Source organism: Aythya ferina, assembly GCF_964211825.1.
Source record: "Aythya ferina genome assembly, chromosome: W".
NCBI classification, from domain to species: domain Eukaryota; kingdom Metazoa; phylum Chordata; class Aves; order Anseriformes; family Anatidae; genus Aythya; species Aythya ferina.
In genome coordinates this window covers 16068030-16087646 of record NC_140313.1, presented here as the reverse complement: position 1 = coordinate 16087646, position 19617 = coordinate 16068030, and the positions used below count along the sequence as shown (strand labels likewise).

At 39.7% G+C, this 19617-nt stretch overlaps 1 protein-coding gene and 1 long non-coding RNA gene across 11 annotated transcripts in view; one reads left to right on the top strand and one right to left on the bottom strand.

Annotated features, from left to right (window-relative positions):
* Window positions 1-926: 926 nt before the first annotated feature.
* On the bottom strand, window positions 927-2740 carry LOC311426387. The gene is made up of 2 exons (XR_014686695.1): window positions 2650-2740; window positions 927-2503 (listed from the first exon to the last, which is right to left on the bottom strand). It is a non-coding gene; the product is annotated as an uncharacterized lncRNA (long non-coding RNA).
* Window positions 2741-2755: 15 nt separating this feature from the next.
* LOC311426254 (nipped-B-like protein) overlaps window positions 2756-19617 on the top strand; it is a 186335-nt gene continuing 169473 nt past the window's right edge. For 5 of the 10 annotated variants that reach the window (XM_084502458.1, XM_084502459.1, XM_084502466.1 and 2 more), the window contains exon 1: window positions 2756-3078. The gene's annotated coding sequence lies outside the window, so the exon portion shown is untranslated. Of the gene's footprint in view, window positions 3079-3233; window positions 3460-5854; window positions 6033-19617 lie in introns of all 10 variants that reach the window. The other 5 variants (XM_084502465.1, XM_084502463.1, XM_084502462.1 and 2 more) reach the window with 3 other exon arrangements.

Genomic DNA, 19617 nt, shown 5'->3' with positions numbered 1-19617 from the left:
ACCTCCTCCCATACAGATTAGAACTACCTCCGCCCCATGACTAAGGCCTGGAACAGAAAAAAGGTTTAAAGTCTCTTTTGATATGTTTTCTGATAATATTCCGAAATACTCATTTTTATCCATTTTTTTTGGCTATTTCACATATAATGAGATACACCACATGCATACTAAAATATTTTTACTAACGTGAGCTTTCATTCTGCAATCATTTTTTGTGAGTAGACCTTTGAAGACAAAAGGAATACAGGGAACCACTTGTATAAACACAATTGAAGAATTTGAACTTTCATTTTAAAAAATGGATTAAAGTAATATCTAAAGGAATAATAATAATTAAAAAAAAACACAATAATTTAATTTCCCTTAAGTAAAAAAAAAATCCTCATTTGCTCATACATGTTACAATAACATCTTCTAAATCAACTAATAAATTAGTTGCTTTCTCATGCAGGTAGTAACATCATAGTATTCAAACAAAATAGCCATTTCTACAAATTCCTTCAGTTAAACAAGATTTTAAAAGCATAAAATGGGCCAGTGACATTCTCACTGGAAAATTCTGACTAAAACAGAATAGCCAAGTAGGTGTGTCTTACAACGATGATTGCACTGGCTAAACCATATTTGATATGGAAAACACCTGGCATTTGAAAAACAAAATTGCAGTATCTAAATCACCAATTAAGAAAAAAAAATCTTTATATAAATTAATGAAATCACATAAAGATTCCAACAACATGAATCGGTAACAATAAGTTAGAAGTAGATTGAAATAGTATTCCTGGGCCAACTTTGTCATGTTAGAATAACATTTTCCTTTGAATTCATAGGTGCGTAAGTCCTGTATGTCCATACATGTGTGTGGACTCTAAAGAGATAGTTTATTAAACTTTAGTTTATTATGAAAAAAAAAAAAACAAAACACCTTGATTTACAGAGTTGCACTGTATTAAATTAAGCACAAAGATTTTTATGAACATGCTTCATCTACTTCACCAATTATTCTCCTTTATTTCAAATGGATAACTTGAAATTTTAAATGTATAAACAAATATAGGATTAGGACCTTTTATATTAAGTTGCAACAAAGGTATATAATACATATTTTCAGAGCCTGGTTTACTCCATCTCCATTAAATTTACATGAGCATATATACACATTAGATATAAGTATTTCCAGTACTGAATTACTATATTATCTAGTGCCATTTTCATTTCTGTACTTTCAAACACACTCATAAATTGAACTTTGATTCATCCAACATTACAAATTTAATAGTTAGGCTTGAGAGATGCATTTAAAATCTGCCTTAAAGACAGACCATTATACAGAAAATTATAAGACTGAAAAATTCAAGTGCATTAGTGTAAGATACCTCTTTATCCATCCAGAACTTAAAGGATGTGTTTATGTCACAGGATATTTACAGCTAGTTGTGTCCAATTGCATGGCTGAATCCTGAAGTCCACAGTCGAGCAAAGCTTCCTTTAAACATCAAAGGATTTTTGTCAAAGTATTGAGGAGCACACACTCACAGCAGAAGCGAGTATGAGAAGACAGTTAAATCATTAAATGTAAATGCTTCTTCACTATTATCCTGTGGTATGATTATTCAGTTTTGCCTGTACAGAGGATAAACAAAATCTTTCATACTAGGACATTCTCTTTCTCCAAACAGTCCTTCACAACCCAGATTTAAAATATTTCCAGTAAATCTTGTGGTGGTGGCGAGCATCAACCTCCAGCATAGGACCCTTCACCTCAAGATCTGCATTTTTCCCCGTGCTCGTCCAAAAAAGTTGTTTTTAAAAGTCACTCCAGTTCGATATGTCCACCTGGAAATTCCTCACCCCGACATCACTTTCAGCATCGGGTGTTTCAGTTCCTGCGACACAGCCTCTTAAAATCCACAGAGAATGACAGTAAATAGTGTCCCAGGTCTGCCACATCTCACTCGCTGGGCCGGAGGGGGACTGCCACCTTTGTGGTTTTATTATAAGGCGCGTTTTTAAGTATGCCTCCTGCGAGGCGGCTTTTTGCAGTCATTTGCGGTCCTCCTTCCCACCATCCTCAAGGAAGACAAAAATAAACTCAAAACATGTTTGTTTGTTTTTTCAACGGTCACTTCTTCACGAATCGCTGACTGCCTTCGTCTCAGCGCAGGTCTGAGCGTAAACTCCGATCACGTTTCGCACACCAGAAAGGAAAATAAAAGAAAGAGAAACTCAGGCAGCAGCTGCAGAGGTGGAGATAGGGAGAGACAACCGCGCAGCGGAAATTCAGTTGTGCCCGCCGCCGACAAGCGCGGCGAGACAGAGGGAGTCTCTCCAGCTGCGGCAAAGCCGGGAGGGGAACGACGTGGAGCAGCGCAGTGGCGACAGCGGAAGCGGTGCTCGCTGAGCGAGCGAGAGGGAGGCGGTAAAGGAAAGGGGGAGGCTGTTAGTGTTTGGCGCCGGTGGAGGGAGTCATTCCTGCAACTGCACTTCCGGTCGGCATTTTGTTCTGAGAGGGAGCGAGAAAGACATACACACAGGATTCGATCTTTTCCTTTTCCCTCTTCCTTCTCCCTCTCCTTCTCCTTCTCCCTCCTTCTCCACCCCCACTTCTTCTCCCTATCCCCCCCCGCTTCTCGCTCGGTACCGACTCACCGTGCCTAGGCTGTCCCCTCCCCCGTCTTCCTGCACTCGCACGCAGAGGAAGCGGCGGCCTCTTGGCAGCGCTGCCCTGCCCCCCCCCCCCCTCCCCCCCCCCCCCCGCCTCGCTCCCTTGCGGCTCGGACTGTGTCTCGGAACAGGTTCGGCCCAGCGCGGCCCAGCCCGCGTTGATGTTGTGAAGTAGATTTGGGGGAAGGGATTTGTCTCGGTCGCTCACCCCCCAGCTCTACATGTTCGCTGCACTGAGGAGACGGAAGAGGAACCAGCCCCCCTCCCGGCCCGGATTATTGTTGTTATATTATCTCCTCTCCTCCCGCTCCGCGGCGGCGGCCTAGTAGCGACAGCTCCTCTGAGGAGGGAGGGGGGTGGAATTCTCTCTCCCTTTCTCGGATTCTCGTTGGATTCAGACGCCGATTTGCTCAGGTAATCCCCCTCCTTGTCTCCCCTTCTCCCTGCCCTCTCCAGCAACGGGCCGGGCCTTACAGCCCAGGCGGCCCAACGCTGCAGGTAGCAGAGGGGATTAGCTGTTATCCGGGGTAGAGGGGAATAAGTGGCAACCGGAGGTGTTTATTTTGTAGCTCCCCTTTCTGCTCGCTCGGGTTTAGCGGAGGAGATTGTTTTTTCCCGGGCTGCCGGGAGGCCTAGGCCCGGTAGAGAGCGCAGGCCTGCCTGCCGACGCTCGGGGATTGGAAAGATGAAGCGGCTTCTCAGTGACAGGCCTCAACCCGGAGCTGAGAAGGAGGAGGAAATAATAGTTACACGCAAACGTGCACCGATCCTGTTCCATATTTACAGCTAGGGCAAGTAAGTTCCCTGGTGTAAGGTCCCAGCACAGACAGCCCTTTGAACTGAGGAAGGAGTAAGTGGAGAAATGGGGCAAGAGAGACAATGTAAATACCTAGAAACAAAAATGTCTATCTTCACCATTCTCTTCTAACAAACTCAATTCTGAACATTCAAAAGTTTGAATGCACATGGATTTATAATGTGCAAATGTTTGATCTCTAAGATAATGATTGGTTAGTGTGTTAATCACTTCATTTCATATATTTATAGAGTAAAACTAGACCTTGTGGGGAGATTGACAAGACACAGGCACCTGCAGATCCACGAAATACAGATAGACAAGCATATGTACTAAAATCAAAATAAATATTCTTTTCTAACAAACAGAAAATGGGAAAGGGATTGTGTGTAAAGTGGTACATTTATGGCATTTCAGGGGCCAAGATGAAGATGAGATCTTACCCTAAGTACTTGAGAATCAAATTTAATTAAGTGAAAAGTGAGGAACGTTTAAGAAGTGTCATTCTTTCTTGTCAGGCCATATCACTTTGAGATCCTGAGGTTGTTATTGGCTGTTTGTGTCCATGATGTTTGAATACGTAATTAGGTGTCATTTTAACAGGTCAAATGTGTTTTGTAATTGACTGTTGATTAAGTGTCAGGTCTTTATAAATAAATGGTAGCTAATTTTTCAGTAAAGTAAATCTTGGACTTACGGCATGTTGGAGTTGAGAGTTATTAAAAATTGAGGTAGGTTTAAAAACACCCTACGAACTAATAAAAATACTCATCCAGAAATTATGTAATTGAGGGAAATCTTAAGATACCAAGTTTCATCTTTCATACAGAAAGGAAACTTATAAATGACAAACAAGTATCAACATTTCATAGTTTGTCTTTTTAAGTAAGCTTTTGAGTTGTTCAGGCAGATCTATTATAATCACGGTTGGTTATTTCATGTAATAAAGTAACTTTCTGGGATATTGTGTTTAGAGTTTTAAAACTGCATTATGCCTCTGAGTGCCCTGATACATGTTTAAAGGGGTGAAGTTAATATAGCTGTCACATAGAAGGCGTGTTTTTAATGCTGTAAATCCGTGTAGTAGTCAGTAGCATGTCCATGATTTGTATTGGTCAGGGAGCAGTTTGAATTTTAAAAAGCCTGACGATCCTGTTGAGCTCCAATCCCGGCCTCCCTCCCTCCACTAATCTTCCATTCCTGTCTTTGTGCTGCTTGGTCCTGTTAGACACTGTTTGCAACAGGGCCTTAGGCCTATGTACATGTAGAATAATCGAACCGTTTATGCTTAGATAAAGCAACTTTTTATTTTTAAACCTCGTGAATTGCTGAGGGAGCCATTAGTTGTCTCAATCTGTCCCTATTTCTGTGTGTAGCTGAGTTGTTGTTTTCTTTTGGCATGTAGTGTGCATGGGGGTCGGGTGTAATTCTGCTTTGCAGGAAAGAAAGGACAGTGCTGAAGTAATTGTAGTTCTTGGTTAGTTTTCACCATCAGGAAGCAATGTTAGCTGTAGCGTTTTGTTGTTTAAAACAACTCTTGTTTTAACAAAAATGAGTTTGTTAAGCTAACAGTGGTGAACTTCTCTGACTTATATTTAAATACAATCTCCTTAAATGAAAAATGAGATATGAGCAGGAAATGAGCTACTGCAGTTATTTAGTTCCTGTCAAGTTGTTTTATGGCTTTTTTTTTTTTATAATCAGAAATCATACACTTTTTTGATATCAAAAATAGGCGTATTTACAGAGGGAAACTTAAGATGCTGGCTATTTGTGATTTATAATGAGGTGGGTTATTTTGAGCCATATATGGTTAATCCTGAATTAGTTACATTATCACAGTTTATGTAGTTGTAAATTTCTTTATATTTTATATATGTAATGGAGAAATGTAAGGTGGCTTTTTTTTTTTTTTTTTTTTTTTTAGATTGTATTTATAGTACATTTAAGTGTGCGCGTGGGGGAAGCTTGACTTATTTCACTTTAATACCTCTCTTACCCTAGCATTAGGAGTTAAAATTGATCCACTGTCACAACAGCTAGTTGCTTAGGTTGTAGTTATTTTATTCATGTTATGGAATTACAAAATTAATTATTCTTGAGGTGTTAGCTGTAACAATTATTTTAACAGAGAGGAAAAAAGGAAAATGTTTTCTTCTGGTTATCTTTTGTGCTTTTGACTATCTTGTATGCAAGAAACAAGTTCAAAACATACAAGTTTTTTTTTTCTTCTTTTCCTCTCAACTACTTAAATGTTTTACATGAAGTTATTCTAATAAAAAAACATTTCCCTGAAGCTTTTGCTATCTTGTAAAGCTGATTTTTATGTTTTTAAAAATATTTTTAATAAAGAGAAACAGGCATACCACTGAAAATTATTTTTTACATTTAAAGCGTTTTCATTTGGATTTAAGAGAAATACAGAGAAGGATCAGAGAAGCAATATTATACCGCTAAAACAATTTGCGGATCTCTGTTCTACATAAGACTACATGTACCCCAGTGCAAGCTCATTACATGTTTGGGACTCCATGGACAATAATGTTCATATGTCTCTTCTTGTCAAATCAAGGTAATATGTAGTAATGTCTTTAGGTTAGAAAGGTTAGGTTGTTTTTTGTATGATGATAATTATAATGCTGCTTTAATCCTGAATCATGTATATATTCCTCTATAATATAAATAAACTGTATTTTGAAGGATACTAGATGAAAAAACAGTGTGAATTGATTTGAGTCAGTTTCCTATTGCAATTTTCTGTGTGTTCAGTGGTAAATGTGTGGTATTTTTTGTGTGTGTATTATATTACAAAGTGTTAAAATCATTCTTTAAATTAATTTTAATATTAACTTCATAAATATTATACAATACGTGTAAAATTAGTGGATAAGTGCTAGTAACTAGAAGGAGAAATTATACTCCTATTCTGAATATCTAGACCTAAGAAATAAATTGTTTTCAAAATCAGAACTTTATGCTCTCTAGAAATTATTCCAGAGACAGAATTGGAAAAATATGAGCTGTGATAATTTTAGAGTTTAGTGTCTGGTAGGTGTGAATTGGATCATCCAGTGTTAGAATAGCTATTCACTGTTACAAGATATGTTATTAGAAATATTTAACAATTGAAAAAATGGCTGTTTTAATGATACAACTTATTTTCAGTCTTCCTTTACATATGCCTTTATTAACATACAAATTATGTTAGCTGTTGATTTTTAATCATCAGCAGTAAAGAGTACTCAGTTGCACAGAGAAACTTACAAGGAAATGTTTGAAGTTGGTGATATCTATATGGTATTGGTAATAACCCTGTATAATAAGGCTTTTTAAGAATCAAAAAAGGAAGTACTTCTAAAATTACAGTATTATAAAACCTTTCAATACAGTTCATCTGTATTTGTTTTTATTTTATTAGTGTTACAACCATACTTAGTAGACGATCCTGATGTGTGAAGTATTTGGAAGTGCTTTATGTTGATGTCTATTGCACCCCAGGAGTGAGGAAATTGTGTTTGAGGAGATTGTGCAGGACCTATGATTTGTGTCTCACTTCCTGTCCTGACTGTTCACTGTAGAAAATCTCACTAGCAAAAGGGAGGGGATGAAATTTCTACACGCAGCTGGGCCAAAAATTCTAAAAGGAAATCAAGTCAAATTGAATGTAGTTGTTGGTACTGTACTTGAAGGTGACTACTTGGTTTACACAAATAACTTTAAAAAAATATATATATGCATTGAAGAACATTTCTTATGTTAAAGTCTTTCAGTTAGAACAAATTCTAGAAGACTATTTTTTAGTGCTTTTTTAGTGTTTATGTCAGTTGGTTCTAAATTTTTTCAATCAGAGATCTCAATTCTTTATATGGTTAGATATTCCCATTTTTTCAAATTATTGCTATGGTTTGATATGAAGCATTTTGTTTTTTGCAGCAGTGTGTATGTGTAGACATGCATTTTACAGGAACAGTGTTAAAAAACATTAGGCTGCAAAGTCAGGGACTCAGGTAAGGAACGAACAGACTTCAGAAACAAACATAATCCAGTCTCCTTCTCCATACACTGGGCATTTAGCTACATTATTGTATTCCCTCTTACCCTTATGTCCCCAATTCAGTGCCTCATATGGTGCATGGGAAATGTCAGCTGACTAGTATACTGTTATAACCTAGTATATTTTTTTATATTTTATTTTTTATATTTTTAAAACCTAGTTTTATTTTTTTGTATTATAACCTAATATATATTTGTTTTTCTTTGTCATTCAGTGTGCAGCCTGTTGCCTTATTACCTGCTGTATAGTATTCAAGTTTTTCAATGAATGCTACAGTGTTTTTAACTATGTAGGAGTTATCATTAAAGTATATATCTGTGCTTCACAAACATTAGAGAACATTTGTTTAGTATATCTATAAAATTTTATTTTCATTTTACATATGGAGGACTGAAATTGAGTCAAAATTGTGAGTTTTAAAACTGCTTATAAATCTTGAGTGCATAATTTGACATGCTTTATTACTGAGATTTTTAGAGTTACTTTACAACACATAATCAATTTATAATGTAGTTTTCTTTGATTTATTTGAGGTTGTGAGTGTCTCACACTTCAACATATCAGGCCCATTGTTTCTCATGCTGCATCCCTAAGAAATATAGAATGAGATTTCACTGGCCTTAAGCATCTTTTCAGTTTCAAATGTCTTGATCATGCCAAGAGCTGGACAAAAATAGATTTTTAAAAAGATACTTTTTTTAAAAGATACTTTGAAAAGTATCTCCCTCTGTGACGTGAAGAAACCAAAATCTCAGAAGAGATTCTCATCAGCAACTAGAGAATAACCAACAGGATTCAAGTGGCTAAATAGCTTGCATGCAATAGTGGAGGCATTCAAAATGCTACTTCCAGCAGGAGCTAGCAACCATGGAGAATGTCCTAAGCAGTGGTTATTGGCTGTTAAGGATGAAACTCTGCCTCTTAAAGTGGTAATTTTGTAGTTCATGTAAATTGGTTGAATGGAAACCTCTGTAGCCTAGTGGTCAGTCCATTTCTTTACAGTGTCAGTCTGTTGTAAGATTAATATTAATGTTAAATTGTATGGCTGTGATAGGAAAGCAGGACTGTTCTGAGGTATAATTATGGGCGGGTGTGTTCCTAGTCAGAACATTGCCTTTGGGTTGTAGGAAGCCCAAGTTCAGTCTGTATGAGGCAGAGTTGCTCCTGGGATTTACCCCCCCCCCCATGGCTTTTTATGTTCTAATCATCTGATCTAATTGTGTCACAGAGGCTCTGGGCATATTAGGGAACAGGCAGAAGAAGTAGTTCTAAAGTTTAGAAGTTTTTTTTTTAATTATTTTTTCTTTCTTTCCTTGTGATGGAAGTTTTCTGTAGAAAATACTTTTTGTTTGTTTGTTGTGTTGGTAATAACAGTTGTTTTTGACAAACTGGCAGTCTTCCAGTATATGATCTCTTGGATGAGATTTTTTTTAATTGATTCTTTTTACTAACTGTACGTTATTAAGATTTCTAAGTAAAAGTGTAACATCCCACAGAAAGAAGCTTTTTTTGTGATCTAAGTCATTGGTTTCATGACCATCATCTGTCATGTACCATGTATAAAGCAGGGATTCTGTGGGTAACAAAACAAGTATATGATAATCTAACAAATGACTTATAATTCACAGTGGACTGAATTGGAGGAGTAAGCAAACATAATTCTGATGTTTCTTAATACTTTAATGCCTGGCTTTATAGTTCTAACCTTCTCTCTTTTTATTTTTTAAATATAATGTAATTTATTAAACTCCTTGAATGTAAGCATGTGTCTGTGACAGTGCAACCCCTATCTCTGATGTCTTGAGCAAACAATCTCTCCTGTGTTGACCAGATACTCAGAAAGAGTAATGTTACAAATGCTTTGTCTTTGAAATTTTATTTTCAGGTCTTAGGTTTCAGTAGAGACTGTCACACTTCTTGCATGTTGTCTTCATTCAGATATGTTGCTTTCTCTTGAGGTGCTTATTGGATATTAATTATTGTGTGTGTTTCTGTGTGTGTGTGTAAAATTCAGAGAGCTCTCATCAGTTGCTATGTACAGCAACTACCTTAGTATCTGTGGGATAAATAAGCTGGAACATGTTTTTTGTAGTTTAAGAGTTGGGAAAACTTTGGTAAGATTAATAGAACTGTAGTAAGAACACAGGGAAAGTGCTTTATGTAGGTCTAAAATCAGTTTTATTTTGTCTGAATGGATAACTAAAATTCTGTCCAATTATTTGTTGAATTTCTCATTCAAAGTAAGGAGACATGAATGCTTTTTACTACAGTGGATGTTAGGTTTGCTTGTGTTTTTATTATTAATGTTTTTAATAATGGGAACTTAATTATCTTCTACTAGCATGCTCAGCAATGATTTTCTTTCTGGCCATTTTCTTAAGAACTCATGTTGAGGAACAACCAGAATAGCTTCTTATTAAAATTTGGCAATTATAAGCAATTGAAACATTGCTTAAGTGTTCCTAGTTAACTTCTTAAAATGTACGTTGCTTCCTGCTTAGTTTTTATAGGTGAGTACCTTACCAGTAAGTTACTCGTGTCTGAAAAATTAGCTGGCTTTTCTGATTATAGGTGTTAAAAGTTGAAAAATGTATGCACAATAAGACTTTTTAAGTACAAGTTGTTCTGAGTAGTGAGATGTAGTACAGACTTAGTTTTCCAGTGGCCATTCACTGCTTATCCACAGTGTTCATCTTTTCAAATGTGGAAAAGACAACTGAAGTTGCAGGTGTTTGGAAAGTTGAACACATAGAGAATAAGACTGGTGGATTGGAACTGAATTTACACAGATACAGAGGGAATGGGAGTTTGAAAGGCAATAACCTGGGAGGAAGGTAGTTAGCTTTCCTTCCTAAGGAAGTGGTGGATGAACTGATGGGACTGGATAAAGGAACTGGTGGCGCAGATACAAGTGTCCTTAGTGAAGATGCAAGAAGAGCTGTGAAATAACTTTAGCAAGAAACCAAGACAAAAGAGCACTCTGGAATTGGGCATACAGTCAACAGTTTAGGGACAAGAATGGCGGGAAAGTATGTACTGAGAGGCCAGAGAGGGGAGGAGGAACAAACTGCTTGAGAAGCCAGAACTACAAAACAAGGATTGGCTGGGCAAAGAAGTAGTATTTCACACATGGGAATTTGTTGTTTGAATTGCTTGATTTATTTATTTCTTTTTTTCCTTTAAACTGAGTAAATCATATATTGTAGGAAAAAAAAAGTTCAGAAACGTGGAGTAACTCTTGCAAGAGCAAATGGTAGGGAATTTTGTAGTTCAGATTCTGTGTAGTCTGCATTTGGCATCTGTGAATGCACTGTGGTAGTCTTTAAGTCTGTTGTCACTATTCATTTCCTACAACAAGATGCCTATTTGACTGACTGTGTGGAATTAAAATAGCCTCCTTAATAGAGATTTAAAACTCCCTTCCCTCCCTGGTTAGATGAATGTCTTCAAGACTTCAGATATTGTTGATATTGGGGAAAGGGATAGGTTCCTGAGATTGCTTCTAGTCCTATTTTTTATGTTTGAACACCAAAGAGAAATCAAAAATATTTAATGTATAGTCCTTTGCCTCAATCAATTCACATCATTAAACCTTGCTCCAAAGATAGAATTCTTAATTTCCTCACAGGCTTTTCTGTAGTACGTATTGTAATATTGGAATGCTTTACAAATACTTCTAAAAATGTTTTTGAAGAAAGTGTCATTTTGCAAGTTAGAAACTTAGATGCAAAAGTTCTGGTAGAAATCTAGAAAGCTTTGAGTTGATGCTGTGTTGAATGTTCTGTTTTAGAGGGGTTTATAAAATTAATCTTCAACATTTTAAACAGTATGAGTTTTAACATACAGAAATGCATTTCATATACCTTTTTAAGCATTGTCTTGTAAAACATCTGTCACATTGTAGTAAGTAAAATTGTAATCTTGATTTTTGCATTATAATAAGGAATTGGAATGAGATCAAAAAGGGTTTTTGCTGTTGTGATACTGTTGTTGGACAAGTCAGCCCCTCAGTGTCAATCACAAGTTGGAGATGTGTGAGCATACAAAGTAGAACTCAACTCCTGTGGTGCTGAGCAAGGGATTCATATAGGTTAGTCAATAGAAAATATTGAAGAGATTTTTTTACCTCCTAAAAGAGAGTTTGAATCAGTTTATTTGATATTCATATTCTCTCTTTAAGGCTCTTTCCCTGTTCTAATGAATTTTCCTTACATTGTGATATATTTCTCCTTCAACAATAGGAGAAGGGAATGCTTGATACCCCATAAAATCTTGGAGCCAATGGAAAACTCTAGTAGATAGTGACAAATGTATGTTTGAACCTCCTGTTACTGAGGAGGATGTTAGAATGTGAGTGTGAGAAAAATTGTAATAATTTTCTTCAGACAGGATCTTCTGTGAAGCTATTTTATTCGTGATTGCAATGGCAGGCGTCCTGCCAATAGGAGCGCATTACAGTAAACAAATCATAACCTTTTATTCCCTATTACCCAACACCTTGATTACCTCCCGTTTCCTCATTGGCTGAGTACTACAGGTTCACAAGCTACTCGACACTCCTCTATACCATATATGTACAGTTTATTAAATCAACCCTTTAATTTCTCCTTTTTTTCCTTTTTTTCCTCCTTTCTTATGTTTAGAGAACTTGTGATCTTTTTAACTGTACTCACACTGCTCATCCTGTTTGTCTTAGCTATCCAGCTATCCTCCTTATTTTGGGACAGTGGGACCTTCCCCTTATCTGCTTAACATATTCCCCACTGCTATGCTGCACAATCGCTTTTGAATATGCAAGGTTAGTGGAATTTTCCACTGCAAAAACACCTTCTATTGCAAAAAAGATAACTTCGTTTCTCACAATTCCTCCCTCTTCTTTTCTTACTCCTATTGTTGTTTTTGCACCTCTTTGCATACCCCACTTTTTACTTTTTCCAAAATTAAGGCACAATATTCTTCTTTGTATGTCACAGGGGATGACAGATACACAGTGCCATTATTATAACAATACCAACAAATAGTTGTTTGAGCCAATTCCATTCAGGTAACCACAAAGTTAGTTTCTCCTGAATGTTTCTAAATCCCCAGGAAGTGTCATCTTGAGCCGCTCTATGTAGGATCTTGTATTTTTTTTTTCCCCAAATATTTTTGAGATCAGTCAAATTCATCCAATTTGATCTACATATATATAGCAACTAGCATTAATTACAGTGCACACTCCTCCTTGTGAGGTTAGCAATAAATCTAATACCATTCGATTCCAGAGTACTATTTTTGCAAACTTGTTAACTTCTCTTGTAACGCCTGGACTGCATCCAGAGTGTTGTTTTCTAGTTCATCAATTGTAGCTGGGGTATTTACAATAGCTTTTTCTAATTCACTCACCCCTTACCGTGGTAGAAACCACTTTGCAAAACAGTGGAATCCCTTGTTTCTTTTTACCAGAGGATTTTCTGGAGTTGTTTTAACTCCGTGTGTGATGTCAAGAGGGCTTTGGCTCTGTGAATCTTCAACAGCAGTTATATTTGGAATTATTGCCCCCAGGGTGCAAGCTCCCTTCCACCACAGGGGTAAAACCTTCCTAGATTTATTGCCATATGGCCAGTACCACCCCTTGCCATTTGCAGCAGGCCATCCAGTTACAGGATTCTCATGATATAACTGGTGTGCATTATAAAGGTTAGCATCCCTGTAGCTACCATATTCAGTACAGTATGGATGATTCCCTACTTCTTGGATAATACCTCTAAATCCAGGGTTAGTACTATTGCCCCCTGAGTTTATATCAGTGTTGTCTAAGAAGCATCTTTGATAACATGTCAATTGTAGCCAGGATTATGTGCAAGGGAGTTCAACTTCGAAATCTATTCCTTCCTGGGACTGAGTATGATCTGTCATTTTTAGAAATCTAGAGAATCCAGACAGAGTTGCTGCTAGAAATAGCAATCAGGGACAAGGCCTTTTCAGTCTTTCTAGGTATCTCCGTGCAAATCCAACAATTATTTTGAGGTAGAACTTGAGAGATGTTCTGGATTAATTGGAAATGCTGATTTTTCCCTCCATCCTATCACTAATCCATTGAGAATAGGTATTACTAAGATAAACTTAAAATACATCATTTCTCTCTATATATACACCCCTAAAATAATTAAGAAATAATAATTAAGAAAGACAATATAAATCACAAACTAATAAGAATTCTTCTGGTGGGGATTAAATACACCCCCCCCTTTCTTTTTCTCCCACTTCCAGGGAGTGTTCTCTGGAAACACTCCAATTCGGTGTAATTCAATCCCTTTTACTCATTAATTCATTAAGAATTCTCCGAAGGAGAAGTTAAAGGTTTACAATAGATAGTTTCATCAGTTTTAACCTTAAAAGTCTTTGTTAATGCAGTCTCTCAGGTATCAGGGTTAACTGATGCTTTTACCCAGGTATGAATCCACCCTTTCTCAGCCATTCTTCCTGTCGTCTCAGTGGTCAGGAACACTTGGAACTGTCCGTCCCACTCAGGTTGCAGCTTCGATTCTCTCCATGTTCGCATCAAAACACAGTCTCCTGCCCGGAATGGATGGATCAGGGCTTCCAAGTGTGGGGTTTGAGCTAATGATCCACGGGTCCTGAGAGATGACAAAGAGGATGACAGCCCAAGTATATAGTTCTTAACAAAAACATCTTTTGTCTCAAATTGAGGGAATTCATTCCCTTTGTCCACGTACAGCAATCCAAATAATATTTCATATGGTGAAACTCCCACATCTTTTCTTGGTTCAGTTTGAATTCGGAGAAGTGCCAAAGGTAAGCACTTTGTTTGGGGAAGATGAGTTTCCAGAACTTAATTGCTTCTTTACTGTCTGATCCACTCCACCTTTTCAGAAGAGGAAGGATGCCAAGGAGTGTGAAATTTCCACTTGACTCCTAGAGTCCACATTATCCCTTGCAATATTTCTGACATAAAGTGATTTCCTCGATCAGAGTCAATATTTCCAACAATTCCATACCTGGGAGTTATTTATTCTAGAATTACCTTAGTTACTACGTTCACAGTAGCAGATACTGAAGGGAAAGCTTCCACCCATCCTTGACAAATGATCTACTGAGACTAACAAGTATTTAAATCTACCTACTCTAAGGAGTTCTGTAAAATCTGTACATTTTGGAAGGGTTGAATTCCTGTTTCTTGTCCCCCTTTGGGCTGACTGCGGATAATTTTCCAATTTACCTTTTGTCATACTACACAGCTCCTGCATACTTGTTTAGCCAGAGTATACGTATTCCTACACATACATATTTCCATAGCACAGCGTCATACATTGCCTGGACTCTCCAATGACCCTCTTGATGTAAAACAGTTAATATTTGCCTCATTATCACTTTATTCAGCATTTTTCTCCCATCAGGGAGTATCCATTTTCCTTCAGACTTCATGGCTCCTGATTCCTTAAAAAAATCTTTCTTTTAAAACTTTTTAGTTCTTTCTTAATTTTCAACAATTCCCTGAATCCTCTCTGCATTTATTCTTTGTTTTCCTTCGGACATTAGGTGCCTTAAATACCTGACTTCTCTTTCTACATATTGTAATTTATTTTTCAGTACTCCCAAGCCCTGCTTTCCCAGAAAGTTGGATAGCTTGTTAGTAGCTTCTTTCACAACTGTTTTCTCCTGTCCTGACAATAAAAGATCATCCACGTATTTGTAACAGTAACACCTCCTCAGGAGGTTGGAGTTGCTCCAAAATCTGTTCTAGAACTTGCCCAAATAAATAGGTGGCTCTGTAAACCCCTGAGGTAAAACTGTCCACCTGTATTGCTGCTTCCGTCCCATTTCAGGGTCTTCCAGTCAGAGGTGAGTATATCTTTGCTCTCAGGGCCTGAGAGGACTCCATTAATAACACTGTTATTCCAGTCTAACAATTTACTATTTGAATGCCAAATTTCATCATCAAATCCTTTCCCAACAAATTAGTCCCTGCCTTGGGTACATACAATAATTGCCCAGTGATCATTCTATCCCTAGTCTCAGCTTGGTGTCCCCAAAAAGTGTCACTGTTATCCCAGCCCCTTCTACCCCCATCACATTTAGGGTTTCATTAGTTAATTTAAGCTCTGATGCTTTAAAGGCCAGTCATGACCTAGCTGCCTCATTGTACTGGGTTCACATGGCAATGTTCTGCTAGTGGGGGGCTGCAGTGGGTAGCCCCTGTAAGAAGAATCCAGCAGTTGCCCCATGTTAGATAAGGGCCAGTTTCAGCCAGCCCCAAAGGGGCCCACCGCTGCCCAGAGCCAAGCCATGAGCAATGTAATTTGTGCCTCTGTGAGAGCACATCCAAGAAAACAAGGAAAAAACCAAAACAAACCAAAAACAAACAAACAAACAAAAAAAAAACAGTGAGGAGCGAGAAACCTCCCTGTAGATACCAAGGTCAGTGCAGAGGAGGGGGAGGAGGCCTTCCAGGTGCTGGAGCCGAAGCCCCCCTGCGGCGTGTGGAGAGGCCACTGCTGGAGCAGTCTGACTCCCCTTCCCCACAGCCCATGGTGTACTTCAGCGGAGGAGATTTCTACGCTGCAGCCTGTGGAGAGGAGCCCATGCAGGAGCAGGAGATCGGGGTGTGGGGGGGTGTCCCAGGGGGTCCCAAAGCCAGACCAACCCACTCCTGATGAATAGACCCTGTAGCACAGACCCATGCATGGAGCAGCTCCCAAAGAGCCCATTTTTCACTGCCCATGGAGAAACCCACACAGGACTAGCCCAGGAAGGTCGGCACTCCATGAGAGGGACCCTGCACCAGAGCAGGGGGAAGAGTGACCGTGAAGGAGCGGTAGAAATGAAGCACCACGGACTGACTGCAGCCCCCACTGCCAGCCTACCTGCACCGCTCAGGGCAGGAAAGAGGTGGAAGAGAGTGGATGGAGGAAGGTGACCCCAGCTTGTTTCCCTGTTTCTCACTGCTCCAGCCCGTCAGCAGTAGGTAATAAATTTTATTAATTTTCCTATGCTAAGTCTGTTTTGCCCGCAACAATAACTGTAGAGTGATCCCCATTGAGGTACACTTGAGGAACCCTTTTCATTTATCAGGGAACTAGCTTTCTGAGAATCCCTGACTCCCCTATTCTGAATTTATAACAGCAATCTCTCTTCCTTCTTCCACTCTGGATACTCCTATTTGAAGTGGCCAGCCTGGCCACACTTAAAACATCTTCTCAAAGCCTGTCCCTGCTGGGATTTAGGCTGTAACACGGGTAGGTTTCCTTGCCTGCCATTCCTTCATCTCTCTTCTTCTCCTTTCTGTACTGGGCCTAACTCCTCCTGAAAGCCCTTCTGTTTCCAGCCCTCTGCCTCACTACCCAGTATGCTGTGAATACCATTTGTTCGGCGCTCTACTTTTCCTTCTCATCTCCCCTCCTGGCATACACCTTCATACTACCTACACTGTTAACTCCATCCTCCCAATTTCTGGAGCTTTTTCTGCGTATCTGGCCAGGCTTTAATCACAAAATAAACTTTCAAGAGCTCTTGGGCTACAGGGTCCTCAAGATTCATCCCTGAGTACTTTCTCGTTCTGGCCAAAAGTCTCTCGTATGATTTCTGTGTTTGTGGTGGTTTTACCAAGCTAGGCAGCTAAACGCCACAACTGCTCTCTCCCTTCCCCTCCTTAGATGAGGAGGGGATGAAGTAAAGGAAAGAACAACTCACGGGTTGAGATAAGGATAATTTAAAGAAAAAAAAAAAGAATAATTATTAAGGAAAAATTATTATTAATCAATTTAACTAAAGGGAAAAAGGGGAAAGGGAGGGGGAAAGGAAAAAAAACAACAACAAAACAAAAACAAACAAACAAACAAAAAACAGAACAAAATAAAACAAGTAAAGGCTATGTGGAAGTGCAGAGGAAGGAAATTACTCTCTACTTCCCACAAATGAGCGATGCTTGACCACGTCCTTGAAGCAGGGCCTCAATGCACGTAGCCGGTGTTCGGGAGGAGGACCGATGTTTTTGCAACGAGAGCCCACCCCTCCCCTCTTCCTGTTTCCACCTTTTATTGCCGAGTGTGACATCATATGGTATGGAATATCCCTTTGGTTGGTTTAGGTCAGCTGCCCTGGTGATGTTTCTTTCTCATTTCTTTTGCCCACCCCCTAGGAGGGTTAGAGAGAGTCCTGATGCTGTGCCAGCACTGCTCAGCAGCAGACACAACACTGGTGTGATACCACTGCTGTTCTAGCTACAAGTGCAGAGTACGGCACTGTATGGGTTGCTGCAGGGAAAGTTAACATCCCAGCCAGACCCAGTACAACCTCCACCCCTTATTCCATACCATTTGTGTCACTCTCAGGTCCCCCATGCTTTAGCATATAAGTATTCTCATCACCATTGTTCCTTGTTCTTTAACAGATTGATAGGTAGGTGTATCTTTTCATTCTGTAGGTCTTTCTCGGAAAATGTTCATAAGAACTGTTGGCGATTTGGTCTTCATCTGCCAAAGTGGTCACTCAGGGCAGGCGAAGTTGGATGTCTGGACGCCAGCACCAGCTTAGCTCAAGTCCTTGTTGTACTCGCCCGGTTCTTTGCAAAGTTGACCTGTCGTTGATCCTGCAGTGTCTTCCTACAACGTATAATTTAGATTACAGATTAGTTTTCTCTCAAGGTTAAATCTCCTTGAGGCACGCACTTGATATCCCCATTCTTTTGCATGACCCACCAGGTATACCCTGGTCCTTGGGCGAAGACAATCCCACGAGTGGGTTTGCCTTTTCCTGAGGCAGGAGCAACCCACACCACCTTCCCCATCCATTTTCCTACATGCACTACGGGACTTTAGCTCCTTTCACTGTGTGTAGGGGTTTTGTTTCGGCAGGACCAGCATGGCTGTCAGACCCCCCCCTGTTGTTAACAAGCCAAGTGGCTTCTGGTAGATTTATATCCCATTGTTTCCATGTCCCAGCACCCAATGCTCGTAACGTAGTCCATTGTACCTCTCAACCTTCCCAGAGGCTTGTGGGTGATAAGGGATGCGGTACACCCACTCAATACCATGCCTCTTGGCCCAGGAGGTAACAAGATTGTTTCGGAAATGACTCCCATTGTCAGACTCAATTCTCTCTGGTGTACCATTATGCCACAGCACTTGCCTTTCTAGGCCCAAGATGGTGTTTCAGGCTGTGGCATGCTTTACGGGGTATGTTTCCAGCCACCCAGTAGTTGCTTCTACCATGGTGAGTATGTACCACTCATCCTGTTTTTCTCAACTATCCTCTTTGTTTGGGACAGTGGGACCTTCCCTTTATCTGCTTAACATACTCCCCACTGCTATGCCACACAATCGCTTTTGAATATGTAAGGTTAGTAGAATTTTCCACTGCAAAAACACGTTCTATTGCAAAAAGACAACTTCGTTTCTCACATTGGTATCCCGAACAAGTGCTCTTCTTCTCTTGCTGAGATTTTAAGTGAAGAGGTGAAGGTGTGTGGTGGTTTTACTCGGGTGGGTGACCGAGCTCCACCACAACTGCTCTCTCACTCCCCCTCCTCGAAGAGGAATGGGGAGAAAATATGATGAAAAGGGCTCAAGGGTTGAGATAAGGACGAGGAGATTGCACAGTAATTAGCATGATGGGCAAAACAGACTCAGCATAGGGAGATAGTAAGATTTATTACCTATTAGTAACAAACTAGAGAAGTGAGAAACAAATGAAAGAAACCAAAAGCACCTTTCCCCCCCATCCGCCTTCTTCCACCTCCTCCCCCCCCGAGCGGCACGGGGGAATGGGGGTTTATGTCCAGTCTATAGCACTTCTTCTCCGCTGCTCCTTCTCGGTCACTCTCGTCCCCTGTGCTGTGGGGTCCCTCTCACGGGATGCAGTCCTTGCTGAACTGATCCGGTGTGGGCTTCCCACAGGCAGCAGCTCTTCCAGAACTGCTCCAGATATCGGTCCGTACCACGGGGTCCATCCCTCAGAAGAAAACTGCTCCAACTTGGGTCCCCCACGGGCAGCAGCTCCTGCCAGGTCACCTGCTCCTGTGTGGTCTCCTCTCCATGGGCTACAGGTCCGGCCTGGAATTTGCTTCGGCAGGGGTCTTCCACAGGCCGCAGCCTCCGTCGGT